Source organism: Microtus oregoni, unplaced genomic scaffold, assembly GCF_018167655.1.
Source record: "Microtus oregoni isolate MIOR12 unplaced genomic scaffold, Mior012 000041F_ref0000270, whole genome shotgun sequence".
In the NCBI taxonomy this organism is placed as follows: Eukaryota; Metazoa; Chordata; class Mammalia; order Rodentia; family Cricetidae; genus Microtus; species Microtus oregoni.
Genome location: NW_024543208.1, coordinates 8,332,773 through 8,349,279, shown reverse-complemented (window position 1 = coordinate 8,349,279; position 16,507 = coordinate 8,332,773). Strand labels below are relative to the sequence as shown.

The following is a 16,507-nucleotide window of genomic DNA, read 5'->3' as shown; positions in this document are numbered from 1 at the left end:
CCTTCTAGGTTTCTTTTCCCCCAAGCAATATGAAATCCTTTTTAAATTATAGAACGTAGTCCTGTAGTAATAAGGGCAGCAGGGCTGCGTCCCTGGCACCCCAGCCGCGTGGCTAGCTTATGCCCCGAAATAACAACACACAAACTGTATTCATTTAAACACTGCTTGGCCCTTTAGCTCTAGCCCTTACTGGCTAATTCTGATATCCCGATCAACCCATCTCTAATAATCTGTGAGAACTGGTCTTACCGGGAAGATTCTAGCCTAGTCCATCCTGGGTCGGATCTTCATGGCGTGTGTCTGCCCGGGAGCGGGGCATGGCGTCTCTCTGAAGCGTCTGCTCCAGAGAGGAGAGCTGTGGAGTCTGAGCTCACTTCCTCTTCCTCCCAGCGTTCTGTTCTGTTTACTCCTCCCACCTATCTTCTAACCAATGAGGGCCAAGCAGTTTCTTTTTATTTAACCAATGACCTTCCTCCATCATAGTCCCATCTTTATGTTTTTTTAAAATTCATCCACACATATAGGTTTGAATGAATATACAAATATTATTAAACTAAAGAACCAGCAATTTGACATTGTTTAATCTTATATTTCTTGTGGCATCTGCCATATATACCCACAAATAGAAAAATTTTACTTTTGTATTTATATGTATGTATGTTCATATGTATCCCAACTTTCAGGTCTTAGCTTTTACCATGGATCCCATTGACTAAAGTCAGGTCCTCAGACTTGTTCATCAAGTCCTTTGACCTCCTGACCCATTCTACTATTACTCTGCAAGTGAATGCATGTGTCTAATTTTCATATAAATGTGTACTGTATTTGTGGTCATATTCTCCCCCTTAACACTATTATGCTATCTTTTCTTACCTCTCCTTTTCTTTTTTTTTAATTTGTGAACAGTTTTACTTTTTTTGTCAGTTGAGGATGGATTGGCGTAAATGCAATCATATAAAAACATAAGTTATGAAGAACACAGTCATGATATACCCTCCCATCCTATAAACCCAGTCCCTAAGCCCCCTTCTGCAGGAGGACCAGCCTCGAGCCACCTCAGCGCATCGGGTAGGTGAGGGAGCAAGAGAGAAGCTCACATAGCTGGCACTTGAAGTCCAGGTCGATGGTAAAGTCCAAGTCACGATTGTTTTTGGCATTGGGCCTCATGCCAATGGTGCAAAAGATCTCCTTAAGAGTCTTCACTCTTAAGTCATCCTCCGTGTAGAACACAGTCTGCTTCCAGTGTGTATATGGGGACTCAGGACTGGTAGAAAAGCCAGTCCTCTTGTGGCATCGGGTGAACTCGGTGTTGAAGTAGGTCACCAATGCATGCATGTAGTCATTCCTCTTCACTTGTAGGCAGGAGGAGGAGGTGAAGGTCAGGTCCTCTACCTTGACTGTATAAATGTCCACCTCATTTATGAGGCAGGCATTAGTGACCAGCTGCTTTGGTTACACCATGTTCACCAAGGGCTCATTGATGGCCACGTCTTTGATGCAGGACATATCGAAACCATATACATTCTCCTACCAATGGATCTTGTAGTCTTTGCACTATCGGTCCTTAATGGCTGTCACATAAAGGGTGACCTGGACTGGGAATATGAGGCCATCAGGTGCCAGCCACTTGTCATAGGCATGCAGCACGGTGTTGAGCATGGACTCGTAGAAGAGACAATAGTCCATCCACTCGCTGATGATGATGTCCACTTTCTCCACCTCCTCCACCTTGCCTTTGATGATGGTCACCATGTGATCTAACTTGTTGGCTTTGACAATCTTCACAGCATAATCAGAAATTCTTGGATATTCAATCCCAATGACCTTGAGGGCTTCTGCCTTGGCTGCAAACATTCACAGGGTGCTGGTGCCTGAGCCCACATCCAGACTACCCTGTCTGTGAAGAGGTGCTGATTGTGAAAGATGGAGTAACGGTGGTCACCTCATCCTTCTGCATCTCCTCATGGATGCCAAAGTGGGCATAGGAGTCAAAGTAATAGTTTTTGGACATCATGTCCTCAGCATTGGGCTTCTCACTGCTTTCTGCTTGACCACAGGAAACCTCCCTGATGCAGTTCACTGCCTCAGCTGCTGCTGCTTTCACCTAAGTCCTCTGGCCTCTGAAACCACCTTTCTTCTCCCAGTTTTACTTTTCTAAATGTCATATAGACATACATGCTTTTACATATCTGTGTAAAATCTAGAAATCATGTATGAGATAAAACATGACATTGGTGTCAGAGAAATGATCTGTGGCTAGGAGCACTGCTGCTCTTAGAGAGAATGTGGGTTTGATTCCCAACATCCACATGGCGACTAACCAGTCTCAAGGGATCCCACTGGCCTCCTCAGGCGCCAGACACACATGTAGTGCACAGACGTACAGGTAAAATACCCATACACATAAAAAAACAGAAATAAAAAAACACAACACAAGATACCTGTATTTCTGAGACTGGCTTATTTTTGATAATAGTATTATCTACAGTTGCATCTATTCTCGCAAATATATAAGTTCAATCTCCTTTATGCTTGAAAATATTTCAGTATGCATATAACCCACCTTTTCTTTTTCCTTTCCTTTGCTGTGGAATGCTTAGGCTGTTTCTATAACTTAACTGTTGTAAATAATGTGGCAGGAACTAGCTGTCTGTAGGTATTAAGGAAAAAGGTCCTGGGGCAGAAACTGTTTGTTGCTCATGGATGTTACAGTGAGAACCAAGCCTGTAGTTAAAAGGAAGATCAAGGGTTAAAACAGCAGAAACTGCAGTGCTGAAGAAAACAAATAAGAGGGTTTATAGCTGGGTATGAGTTGACCAAGTTAGGCAAAAGAGAGTAGGGATGTATGTGGTCCAGTCACACCAGCCCCACTTGTCACTTGAAGTTTTTAGGGACATACATAAGGAGTTATTGTCCTTTCTTTGAGTTCAGCTGATTGTAGCTGGTTAGATTATAAAACAGCTTCTAACAAGCTTGTGCTTAATCAGGTGAGCCTCCAAACCCTGTAGACGAGGAGCTAAATATGAGATAAACCAAAAAAGATTATTAGTCTACACCTGCATTTTGAATTGTTCTCCTTCTTTCTCCTCTAATAGTTTTAGAATTTATTGTTTCATATTAAGGCCTTCAATTATTTAGAGTTGCTTTTTATGGAGATCGAGAGTTAAGGATCTAGTTTCAATATTCTACTTATGGGTTTCAAGTCTTCCCAATAACGTTTGTTGAAAACACTGTCTTTCTTTCAATGTTATTTTTATCTTTGTCAAGAATCAGGAGTTGGTATCTTGTATGTGGGTGTTGTATTCTTTTCATATCATCCAAGTCCATTGATCTTCATGTCCAGACAGTGAATTAATCTGAGAATTTCTCATGAACAATTTCATGTACATTTTTCCCATTCAAAGTTACCGTTACAACTTTGGTGTTGGAAGGGGTTTGTGTAATGTTGATATAATTATTTACGTCTTTTACTGCTTTAAAAAGACAATTTAGTGACCTCATTTCCTCATTTTTACCCTTGCTCCAAGTTGTAGCTGGCAGACATGGAACCAAGAGCTGTTCCTGGCTAGCTCGAAACACACACCGGGGCACAGGATAGGGTTCCACCAACTGCTGGTGTCAGGAGGGAAACTCTCTCATGTCCAGTGTATTTAGTCTACGAAGCATGCTCTACAGGCTCACTGAACCTGAAGGAAGGCGTTCCTCCGAAAGCGATCCTCTGCCCTCTTGTGGCCAGAATCCATATTCTGAAACACGCACTCTCAATAGGGGCAGGCCAAGAAGGCTGCTCTGAGACAGGATCAGTGACAAAGCAAACAACAGGGGTGCTGTTGTTTGTGAAGAAAGGATGGGTGTGTGTAGCTGCAGTTCTGCTTGGGTCTGTGAATAATAGCAGGGGATTCTAGTAAGAAACCAAAATGATGCATGGGACAGGGAAGGGTGCCAAAGGAAAGACATGGTGAGCGAAGAGTTTTCCAGAGCACATATGTTCTGTGATTTAGAATTTAGAATTAAGAAGCGAAAGAGGTGAATTGGTGATTTAAAATCACTTGTTTATTGTGTGGAGGACTTGGGTTCAGTTCTCAGGAACCACATGTTGGCTCACAGCCATCTGCAATGCCAGTTCCAGGGAACCCAACATAAAAATGAATAGTTTTAAATTATAATTTAGAATTACACACACACAAAACACAGCAAGCAAGCAAATAAACAAACAGCAGCAACCACAACAAAAACAAGCCATGTTACATGTAACACTGTCAACCTGAAACCACTTCTCCACATGGAGGTAGAATGGCTTAATAAATACTTCGTTCCAGAGCCACTGGGGACACTGCCTTGGAAAGACAGAGTTCTGTGTGCAGTTGGTAGCGAACAAGATCACATAGCATTTGCATATACTTGCACCCAAGCATGCGCGCGCGCGCGCACACACACACACACACACACACACTCATATACTTCTACTACTAATATTAAAAATAAAAACATATCCAGTCTTTTTATCAGTATTTGTTAAGATAATCTTTTGCTTTATTTTTCCTACAATTCATATATAATAATTAATGGTCTATCAGTTTGAAATGCTTCCTTGAGGTTAATAGTGACTTCCTTTCCTTTCTTTCTTTTTTTTCTTTCTTTCCTTCCTTCCTTGCTTCCTTCCTTCCTCCCTTCCTCTCTTTCTTTTTCCCTTCCTTCCCTCCCTTCCTTCCCTCTCTTCTTTCTTTCTTTCTTTCTTTCTTTCTCCTTTTTTGCTGCTCACTAGGGTTCAGGTCACTGTACAACATGAACTTCATCATTTCTTTCACATTTTCTCTAGCACATACATATGTAGAACTGAAGAGCTGATTAGGTATATTTATTTTCAAATGATATGCAGTCCTAATAGTACCACCAAATGAAACTTTTGCTTTTTAGTTTTTTAAATAAGAAAGACAGGACTGATTAAGGAATAAAATAAAACACCCTCAAGGGGTGGACAATGACCAAAGAGACAATTGTACCAACCTACATTCTCTCCCTCTATTGAAAATAGATTCTTTTCCCACATAACATGTCTTGATTATGGTTTCTCCTCTGTCTGATCCTCCCACTTCCTTCTTCCCATATGATCAACTCCCTTTCTGTCATTAGAAAACCAAAGGTTAAATATTAAAATATAGCAGAATAAAATATAGTAAGATAAAAGAAAAACTATCACATCGAAATTGGACAGGATAAATTAATGGAAGGAAATAAGACCAAGAGAAGGCACAAGAATTATAAACCCACTCATTTTCATCCTCAGAAATCCCTTAAGAACACCAAACTGAACTGGATATGGAGGTGCACACCTTTAATCCCAGCACTCAGGGGCCCCAAGGTAGGCAGATCTCAATGTGTTCAAGGCCAGTCTGGTCTATAGAGCAAGTTCTTGACATTCAGGACTGGTACAGAAAAACACTGACTGGACCAAAGAAAGGAAAACCACTAAACTGGGGGCTATAATGTATTTACGTATGTATGTATAGGACTAGGTGCAGACCCTTGCAGGCCCTGAGCATGCTGCTTCAGTTTCTGAGAGTTAATATGAGATTTGCTCATGTTTGTAGCATGAAGGGGCCAGGCCTGCTTGTTTGTTTGGGTTTCTGTCCCGCCTAGTACCCCAGCTGTTTAGTCCCAGAGAAAAATCACACAAAGATCTCTGTAAGTTATAAAGCTGATTGGCCCATTTGCTGTAGCCTCTTATTAGCTAACTCTCACATCTTGATTAACCCATTTTTCTGATCTATATTAGCCATGTGGCTCAGTACCTTTTTTCTGTGGGGCAGATCACATCCTGCTGCTTTGGTGGTCTGGGCAGGAGTGGGAGGAATCAGCTTCCTCCTTCCCAGAATTCTCCTGTTCTCATTACATCATTTCTACTTCCTGTCTGGTTTTCCTGCCTATATTTCCTGCCCGGCCAATCAGCATTTATTTATAACATGATTGACAGAATACAGACAATTCTCCAGCACCACATGTTGATTGAGAGGGACCTATTTTCTTGGTGTCTTCCATCCATCTGCATCTTACAGTCAGTCATTCTTTCTCCTCCTTTACTGGGTTCCCTGAACTCTGATGGGAGGGATTTGATGGAGACATCCCATTTAGGATTGAGTGTTTCAAGGTCTCTCACTTGTAATGTAATATCTGACTGTGGGTCTTTGTTGTGAGAGGAAACCAAAGGTACTGATCTATGGATATCATAAGGAGTTGTTTTATCATTTTTTTCTTAGGCCAGTAGTATTCAGTTTTACCCTAGATTCCTGGGCTAGTTTTTGATTCTTGGTTATACAGTGTCAGGTATGGGTTCTATCTCAAGGAATGGGTCTTAAGTCAAATCAGTTATTGGTTGTTATTCCCTCAAGTTTGTGCCACCATTTTCCTAGCATATCTTGCAGACAATACACCATTGTAGACAAAATGGTTTGTGGTTGTCTTGGTGTTCATGTTACTCTATAGTGGAGTGGAGAGTATCTTCCTACACCAAAAATGCTAGCTTGTAGGGCTGAAGTCTCTAGGTGAGCACAAGTTCCCCTTTTCTATATTCAGTCACTGAGTTGTTTACATATTGTCTTCAGCAATGGGACCTTGGTATCAGTTTGTGGATAGTAACTTATTGTCTTGGTGACATAATGGGTTGTTTGGGGATTTCCATGGAATCTCTTTGGCCAACAATTCAATTATACATAACCCAATCCTAGTATAAAAAACTTTGTTTGATTACAAAAAATGAACGGTTGAGACCCTGTTTCTGCCACTGGGAGATTTTATTTAAAATGTCTTCATATATATATGTATTTTTAGAAAGTTTTTACTGTATTAACTTTTCATACTACTACTCAAATGTCCCTTAATTTTAGTTGTCTCTCCCCATATTTTTTTCCTCAACCTGTTCTGTCTTCACTTGATCCTGCCATTATAGCCCTCCCACCCATCCAAACCTATCCATTCTATTTCTCTTTCCTATCTGTTCCTTCTAGTCCCTTACTCTGTACTTAACCTCTCTCAGTCTACATATTATAGACTGACCATTTATTTACTGAATGGCTAATACCCTCTTATTAGAGAACACATGTATTTATCTTTCCTTTCTGATGTGGGAAGTTCTTCTGTGTATGTGTTGTTTTATTGGTTAATGAATAAAGAAACTGCTTTGAGCCTATAGTCAGTTAGAACAGAGCTAGGCTGGAAAACTAAACTGAATACTGGCAGAAAGAAGGCAGAGTCAGAGAGATGCCATGTAGCTGCTAGAGGAGAAAGACATGAGCTATCAGCTGGAACCTTGCTGGTAGAACACTGATAGAGGAGGGTCATCTGTCTATATGTTACTTTCATTGGTTAATAAAGTAACTGCCTTGACCCTTTGATAGGACAGAAAATTAGGTAGGCAGAGTAAACAGAACTAAATGCTGGGAGGAAGAAGGCAGTGAGGCAGATGCTATAGCTCTCCTCTCCAAGATGGACGCAGGTTAAGATCTTTTCCGGTAAGTCACCAGCTTGTGGTGCTACACAGATTATTAGAAATGGGTTAATCAAGATGTGAGAGTTAGCCAGTAAGAGGCTAGAGCTAATGGGCCAAGCATTGTTTAAAAGAATACAATTTGTGTGTTGTTATTTTGGGTATAAAGCTAGCCATGCGGGAGCTGGGTGGAAATGCAGCCTGCCGCTCCTCACAACAGAACACGAAGATCGTGGTAAAATATAAGATAATGGAAATGGGTTAATTCTAGATGTTAGAGACAGCTAGCAATGCGCTTCAGCTATTGGCCAAACTGTATTGCAAATAATATAGCTTCTGTGTGATTATTTTGGAAGTTTGGGTGGCCGGGAAATGAACCAGCAGCCTCCAACAACTTTCCAGTTGTCTCTTTCAAAATTCTCTCCCTGTACATCACTCTCAAACCTGATCCCTCATGTTCCCATTCTCATCTGTCCCCAGTCTGCCCAAGAAATCTCTTCTACTTCCCCTTCCCCAGGAGATCCAAGTGTCCACTCTCCTCACTTGAACTCTACTTGTTACCTAGCCTCTCTGGGTCTGTGGATTGTAGCATGGTTGTCATTTACTTTACAGCTAATGTCCATTTATGAGTGAATGCACACTATGTTTATATTTCTGGGTCTTGGTTACCTCATTCAGGATTCTTCTTTCAAGTTTGCCTTCAAATATCCTGATGTCACTGTTCAGTTTAAGTTTTATTTATTGATTCTCTTTCTATGTTCAAGTCTTGAACAGTTTCATTCATTTCTTTCCACAGTTTGTGTTTTAATAGGTTTCCTTAAGGGGTTTATTCATTTCCCCTTTGATGATCTCTATTATACTGATAATAATGTTTGAAGGTCTTTTTGTGTGCTTTAGCTATGTTGAAATATTCTGTGAAACCCTTCTGTGGTAGGGTTGCTGGACTCTAGTGGAGACATACTGTCCTGGTTGTTATTGATTTTGTTTCTCTGCTGGTGTCTAGACAATGTCAGCATTGAGAAAATTGTATTTCTAAGTGCTAATATATCTGTTATTGTCTTTGTTGGGTGGATATTTTGTTTCTAGGTTTTTGTTTTCTCTCTGGCTTTTAGGAGAGTGTGCTGGCTGTGCACTGCTACTTAGGAAATTCTTCTGGGGTCCTAAATGGTGTGGTCACTGGAGGTTCCAGATAGAATGTGTTTCTGGGTATTGACTTCTGACACTTAGGAATGAGGAAGGACTTGAGAGGGGGCACATCTGGGATTCAAAGGAGGAATGAGAGCAGGGTGTTCCATTGCAATCTGCTTAGTTCATCCCCGGGAACGGGGGCAGAGAGTGAGGAGAGGCCACAATGGAAAGTCTGCTACAGAGCTTGGGATGAGCCTGGGGGTTTGGAGGGAGAGGTAAAGATCTGCCATTAGCCTCCTTGCTTTTTTGGTTAGAGTGGCCAGGGAGTGCCTGCTGGAATTGAGGTCTGGGACAAGGCAACAGGCTGGGTGGGAGTAGCCGGTTTTGAGTAGAAGATCTGTGTGATTCACTTGAGATAAGTATGTGAGTTTGGGTGGATGCAGCAGGTGTTCTGGTATTAGCTAAAACTTCAATATAACATTGTGTGATTTAATAGGACCCCATACCAACTTCTAATCCATGCTAGAGATGAGACTTAAAGTATCATCTTCCTCCATTCTGACTACAGATCTGTGCTGTGTAAAAGGTTAGTCAGGTGTGATAACCACACTCTTCAAGTAGAGAAAAGAAGGTGGTGTTTCTGTTTCAACCTCTTCTGGCATAATGTCTTCATGTGCTCATCCTGAGGCTATGAGAATGTGCAAACCAGGTGTAGGTTGCAACCTAGTGGAAGTATAAATTCTGTGTACTTGAACAGTGTCTGCCTTGGTTTGCTCCAGAGTTGAGAATGAGGGCAGACCTGAGTAATCCTCCCCTCAAGAGTGTTCCTTATTTCTAACAAAAACTCAGCCCTAGTCAAAGAAAGGCACAATTGCTCACTCCTCAGCCCAGCAAAAGTCCAAAGGTCTTTCAGAAACAAGGTATGTCTTGGGGACCCCAGGACACTGAATGCCACTGGACAACACATGCCAGTGTCTTCTGACCTGATAAAAGTTTTCACTTTACAAGTCACATCAGATGTCATGGAAGAATTCAATTATTGTCCTAAATCCCATAAACAAATGGCATACTTTATAGTGAGCACATCAGAATTTAATTGTTTGTGTTTGTGAGATGCCAAGAAGAAACTGCCTGGCATGGTGGTGTGTGCTATTAGTCCCAGTATTCAAGGAGGATGCTGGCAGATCTCCAGGAATAGGAGACCAGCCTGGTCTATTCCAATAGTTATAGGCTAAACATGAACAGAAGGAAATCATTCCTCTTCCAAGATATATCTCTTAGTAAAGAGACACCCAAAATGAACTTGTCATTGCAGATATTATAAAGTATGCTGTTTCACTTCTGGGCACAGAGTATAAGATCAAACTTCATCATTCCAAGATGAATTCAGAAACCTAGCAACCAGTGAGGCACAGACAAGAACGGAAGTGAATAAAATATTAGTAGAAAATGCAAAACCCACAAAAGCCCAAATTTTACATGTGTTATTTTATAAATCACACTCAATAAATTTGTAATAATGTCTGGAGAAATGAGTGAGTTAGAAAGCCTTATGAGTTTGGCTTAGAGGATAATTGTTTGCACCCACTCCAGTATTATTTTACATAGATACTTTTTCCCTAACCAAATACCCTATAGCACCCTCTTGTTTATAAATGTCCTCTACTCATGTACTTTTTGAGATAACTGATATTTATAGGGAGGAATATTTTAGGAAGATACACATTTACCAATACCCTTGACTGAAAGTAGGAGTTTATATTTGAGAGATAACACCATTAACTAAGGCTAGGAGTTTATCTTTGCACATATCAAAGTTTATGCTTTCATGGTTAGACTTACAGAAAGAATCCTCTTTAGATTAGGGTGAGCAATATTGCCTAATATTTCCCAGCAAGAAAATTTTGCTATGTAAAGGAGGGCATTTTTTTGGTGTTATCGGGTTATAGGTAATTCTGATTGGCTAGGTAATTCTGATGTTTTTATGGGTCTAGCTGTGTTTTCTGCATAGGAAATAGTTTATGTACCATGGTTGAAACTGGGACCTGTACACGATTTGTACGTGTAGTCTCTCTCTCCATCTCCCTTTTCTCCTCCCTCTCCTGTCCTCCCTCTCTTTCTTCCTCTCCTCAATTGTTTTTTATGTTAATGGGTGTTTTGCCTGCTTTGTTGTCTAATGGGTGCACCATATGAGTGCAGACAGAGACTAGAAAACGGCACTGCATATCCTGGAACTGGAAACTGCAGGCGATTGTTAGCTTTGATATGGTGACTTGGAACCAGAGCTACATAAAGCACTCTTAACTGCCCAGACATATTTTCAGCCTCTGTCCCCATCCCCATCCCTACCCCGACTGACCCCGTTCTCTCATCTAAGCTCTTTAACTACACTTCTTTCTCTCCATAGTCTTTTAGCTTCACCTGCAGTTTACTGTTGATGTTTCTAATGAAGAACATATGTAATATTCATGAAAGGCAGGGTTACACTATCTCCTTAAAAATTCAACATTCCATGCTGGGCGATGGTGGCGCACGCCTTTAATCCCAGCACTCGGGAGGCAGAGGCAGGTGGATCTCTGTGAGTTTGAGACCAGCCTGGTCTACAGAGCTAGTTCCAGAACAGGCTCCAAAGCCACAGAGAAACCCTGTCTCGAAAAAAAAAAACAAACAAAAAAAATTCAACATTCTTGTATGTAGGTTCCCTCCAGATATAACTATGGTTGTGGATACATACTCATACCATTTTATTTTATCATGGTCTCCTCAGTTCAAATGACTAGAGGGAGGTGAGTGGGAAGCAGTGGGGTTATCTTGCAGGTTAGTGGACACCTTGGTTTTCCTTTTGAGAAAATGACCCACGATGTTTGACAAAAAAAATGACTGAAGGTAGATGGCATGCCCAGCATTTTTGCATTGCTCAGGTAAAAATGCATGAAGGCCTGTTTGCCAGAAGAGGTCGCACAAACACCACCTTTAGCTTTTCACTGTTGAATCGGAACCTTCTTTACACATGAAAAGAGGCAGTGATCAACGTATTTCTGTGCTTGAGTACCTTGACAAAGAAATTAACTTTAGGTGTGGGGTAAGGAGGGTCTTCCAGGTGTATATTTGAAGGTCAGAGGACAAAAACAAACACCCTTTCTTTCTAGCAGACGGGCCCAGGGATGCAACTTGGGTAGTCAGGCTCACTGACAAATGTTTTTACTATATAAGCCAGCTCACCTCACTGGCCCAAGGTGATCTATTTATTTATATTTTGTTTGTTTAAGATATGGATTGTGTATGTCCTGGAACTTACTATGTACTATAGCAATATTCATGGTTGTACTAGCAAAGACAGGAACACAAATTTAATAGTAGAGTAGTGATTAGAGATGCAGTTACCAGAGCTTCACACAAGCATTACAGTTCGGATGGGAGGTATCCTGGCAGCCAGGAGCCAAGGACTATCACAAAGTCACACTGCACAGCAAACCTCACACAAGAGTTTTATTGGGAGGAAAAAGATCGGGGATGGCTGCCTCTGCTAGGGCAAGAAATAGCAGCAAACTGAACAGGATACAGGCTTATATAGAGTTTCTTGAGAAAGGGGTGGAACTTTTAAGGGTGGAAATTGGTGGAATTTCAAGTCCAGAGATTGGGATTTTTATTTTGTAGGGTCAGGGGAGGGTCCAACAATTAGGGCATTATTTCTTTGTGAATAAGTGGCTGTCCTTTGCTGTGGATTTTTTTTTCTGTAGTTGTCTTCTCTTTCTGTTACATATTTGGAATTAATTCTCACAGTTCAGAACTGTTTCATGAAAACAGTTTCCCACTGCCTGGCCTTGTTCCTCTCTCTCAGTTAAGTGCAGAGATTTGCCTTCCTGCAATTATCTTTATCAGCAGGCATTTGATCAGTGCTTAGGGGCCAGGCATAGAGCATTTCATCTTAGATATTCATGGATCTCCAAGGACACAGAATTACTACCTGCCCAAGCTGCTGTTCTGGTTTTACCCCACTTAAAAGATTCCTAGCTCCTTCCGGTCACCTTCACCTCAGTTTACTGATGATTTTAGTTCAGGACTCACAAGGAAAACAGAAGAGATAATTAAATGCAAACCATAGAAAGACCCAAAACATTCATAATCAGAATGGCTGATAATAGCATACCCTGGAACTGATAATTTAGAGAGCCAGGTCTCTTTTTCACTTACAGCAGCAAATCTAACTCCAGACTAAAGTCTGTAGAAACTGCAGCATCTGGTGTATGTGCTATCTGATCAAGAACCATCAGCTTTTCCCTGTTTATGTAGGTTGTTGCCTGGTTACCTGGTAGCCTCTATGCATACTGGGAGAAAAGAAGCAGCATGCTGATTTAAACAATCCGTGTCCTAGTCATAATTTTACTGAAAATAAACCTTTTAGCTCTATCTACCACCTGAAACCTTCCCCTCTAGAATCCCCTGATGACTTAATTCTTTTCTTAACTAACTTTCTCCTTTAAGGAGTTCACTGGAGGTGTACTAGTGCGCGCGCTCTCTCTCTGTCTCTCTCTCTCTCTGTCTGTCTGTCTCTCTCTCTCTCTCTCTCTCTCTCTCTCTCTCTCCTTTCTCTATACCTTCTTTCTTACCGCCATTCACCTTCCTCTCTCCCCTCTAATTTCCTCTCTATCCCTCCTCTCTTACTTCTCACTTTTCTGTATCCCTCTTTTCTTGTTCATAGCTCTTGCTCTCCTCCCTTTCCTTTCTCTTCTCTCTCTCATATTGCATCTCTGTATCTCTATCCTCTTTCTCTTTTCTTCATCTCTTTCCTATTCTTTTCAACCCTATCTATATCTCTCTTCTCTTACTCTCTTCTCTCTCTTTATACACTGTCTCACTTCTACTCTCTTTTCCTGCATTCCTTGGGCCTATCTTTTCCAAATCTCACTGCATCTGTTCACTCCTTCTCTCTTCTCTCTCTACCCTATTTCTCTCTCCCTCTTACTCCTTTCTAAAACACCTCTCTTTCATTTTGTTCTCTTGCTGGCCTCTTTATCTCCTCTCTTCCTCTTCTACTCTATCTACCCTTTCTATAATCCCCTCTGCCCACTCTTTCTTCTATCTCTTATCACTCTCTTCACTCTCTGTCCCATCGCCCCCACTCTGTCTTTCCTCTCATTCCTTTATCTCCTTTCCCTGTCTCCTCACACTTTCTTCTATCTCACTTTTCCCACTGTTTCACTTTTATCTCATATCTCTCTCCTTTGTTTTTCCTCCTCTTTCACCACTCCATCCCCTCTCTCCTCTCTTACTCTCCTATTTCTTCTCATCTCTCTTCTTTCTCTGTCTCTGTATTCTTCCTCTCTCCTATGTATCATTGATGTGTCCCCTTCTCTTTTTCTCTCACCCATCTCCCTCCGTTCTCTCTCTTCTCTCTCACCCTTCTTTCCTCCCTTCTGTTTTTCACCATCATTCTTTTTTCTCCCCCCTCCCTTCTCAATCCCTTTCTCCATTATCTCTACAGTCTCTTCTTTCTCTCTCCATCTCCTTGCTCTCATTCACATTTCCCTTTTCTGATCTCTCTTCCTATTTCTGTCTCTCCCCTGTATTATCTCCTCCTCACTCTTCTCTCATAGCTCTATCCCCACTCTTTCCCCCTTTCATTTTTCTCTTCTCATTCTCTCCTATCTCCATCATTCCCCTCTTTCTCCTTATCTCACTCCACTTCCCTTTCAGTCTCTCACCTTTATCTCTCTACCCTCTCTACCCCTTTGCTCTTCCAACTCGTCTCTATGCTTTTTCTCTCCTCCTCTCACTGTCTCCCAATCTCGAGTCTCTCTCTGTCATCTCTTATGCTCTTTTCCTTCTCCCTCCTCTCTTCTGTCTTTCTTACCTCTTCCTGAATTTTCTCTCTTTTTCCTCTCTTTGTCTCCTCTCTCTTTCCCTTATCTCTCCTGTCAATTCCGTTTATCCCTTCTCTTTCTCTCCAATATTTGTCTGTATTCTCTCTTCTGTGTTTTTCCCTCTCTCTGCTTCTTCTTTTTGGTCTTTTACCCCTCTATGCATTACTTCTTTCTCCTTACTCCCACTATTCTCTCTATTTACTCTTTCCATTATCTTTCTCTCTGCACCCTCCTCTCCTTCTCTTCTATTGGTTTCTCTCTATGCTTGCTTTTTCATCTCTGTCTTCTCTCTCACACAACCTTCTCATTTCTCCAATATCTCTCTCTCCTTTCCCTCATATCTCTTTCTTCTATCTCTCTACTTTCTCTGTTCTCTCTTCCCTCAGTCTTTCTCATAACACCACTTCTTTCTATTTCCCCCCCTTTCTCCAAATCATTTCCCTCTCCCTCTTACCTTTCTCCTTTTAAACTCTCTCCCTTTGCCCTAAATTTCCCCTCTTTTCTCTTCTCTTTCTTTCTTTTCTTTCATCCATGTTCACCTTCTCTCCCACCTCATCTTTCTTATCTCCAACCTTTCTCTCTCCCACCCCTCTGTCTTCTTCTCTCTTCCCTTGCTCTCTCCTCTCTCTGTCTCTCTTTCCTTCTTTCTCCACTATATCTCTCTACTCTCACACTCATGCTTTCTTCTCTCTCTAACATTTCCCATTCCTATCTCTCTTTGTTGAGGAATAATTGTACACTCTTAAGATGTATTCCTGTGGTTGATGTAATAAAAAGCTGAATGGCCTATAGCTAGGCACGAAATAAAGGCAGGACTTTCAACAGAGAAATAACTCTGGGAAAAAGAATGGCAGAGTCATCAGCTAGATATGCATAGGAAACAGGAGGTGTAAGATGAAAGATAAGTAAAGCCACATGGCAGAATGTAGATTAATATAAATGGGTTAAATTTAGTTATAAGAGCTAGTTGAGACAAGACTAAGCTAAAGGACAAGCTTTCATAATTAATAACAAGTTTCTGTAATGTTATTTGGGGACTGGTGATCCAAAGATACTCCAACAAGAAAGTTTGATACATTTGTTGACAATTGTCTGGCATGTGAATCTACAAAGAGCCTGAAAAAGCTGAGGTAGGGGGTTGGGGGTTGGGGAGTTGAGGGGGGGTAGTTCTGAGTAGACTTTGTGCTTGTGGCACACATAGGCTTGGCTTTTTAAAGAAAACTTACTACCAAGCTCTTGAATGGAGTTTATGAGTAGCAGGTGGTGTGCTACTCGGTGGTGGGAGACTAGGTAGAAATGCCTACTGCAGTGTGGACCCAGAAACTTTACAGAGATGGGGCGGATAGACCAGCTCTTGGCCAGGGCTGCAGACATGAGGCTCCAGTCTTATGCTTATCCAAAGCAGGAAAAGCCAACTGTCAGGCTATATACTAGCAGAAGAGAGCCTATTGCCGCTTAGTAGTTTAAGATTTGGCTCACACTACTAGAGGAGGCTGCAGATGAGCAAAAAGAGAGAAAACCTCTAAGCAAATACAGAATTATTTAAAAATGTGCTTGATGGTAAAGAAAGAAAAGAAAATGGGTATAGACAGTCCCAGAAAAATAAATAGTTTAAAAATAAAGTGAAATCTCCAAAGAGAGAGTAAATTAATATAAAAGGCAAAAGCCACGTAAAGATGGGAAATACATATGGTGTCTGAATCCTGTATGGTGCATGTTGAATTTTTAACAACAAAAAACAAAAGTTACTGTGAGACTTTGGATTATGGAAACTGCTAAACTTATATATTTAAAAAAATATCTTAACTTGAGAATGGCAGTCATAAAATATGCTGAGTTGTGGGAGAGGTTTTTGCTTTTGTTTTCGCAGGAAACACAAAGCTATTGTTTTCTTCAAAATTAATAAAGATGGGATTTGATTGGGGGAGGCCTCCTGAGGATTTTGGTTACAGTCATGAGGATAAAAGCCAAGAAAGACTACAGGACAGGTGACATATGCTGATCCCTCTACATGGGATCTACCTCTGAGACT

The 16,507-nt window shown here is 41.2% G+C and overlaps 1 pseudogene; it reads right to left on the bottom strand.

Annotated features, from left to right (window-relative positions):
* Positions 1-1,056: 1,056 nt before the first annotated feature.
* The window catches only part of LOC121433790, a 127,689-nt pseudogene continuing 112,238 nt past the window's right edge, over positions 1,057-16,507 (bottom strand).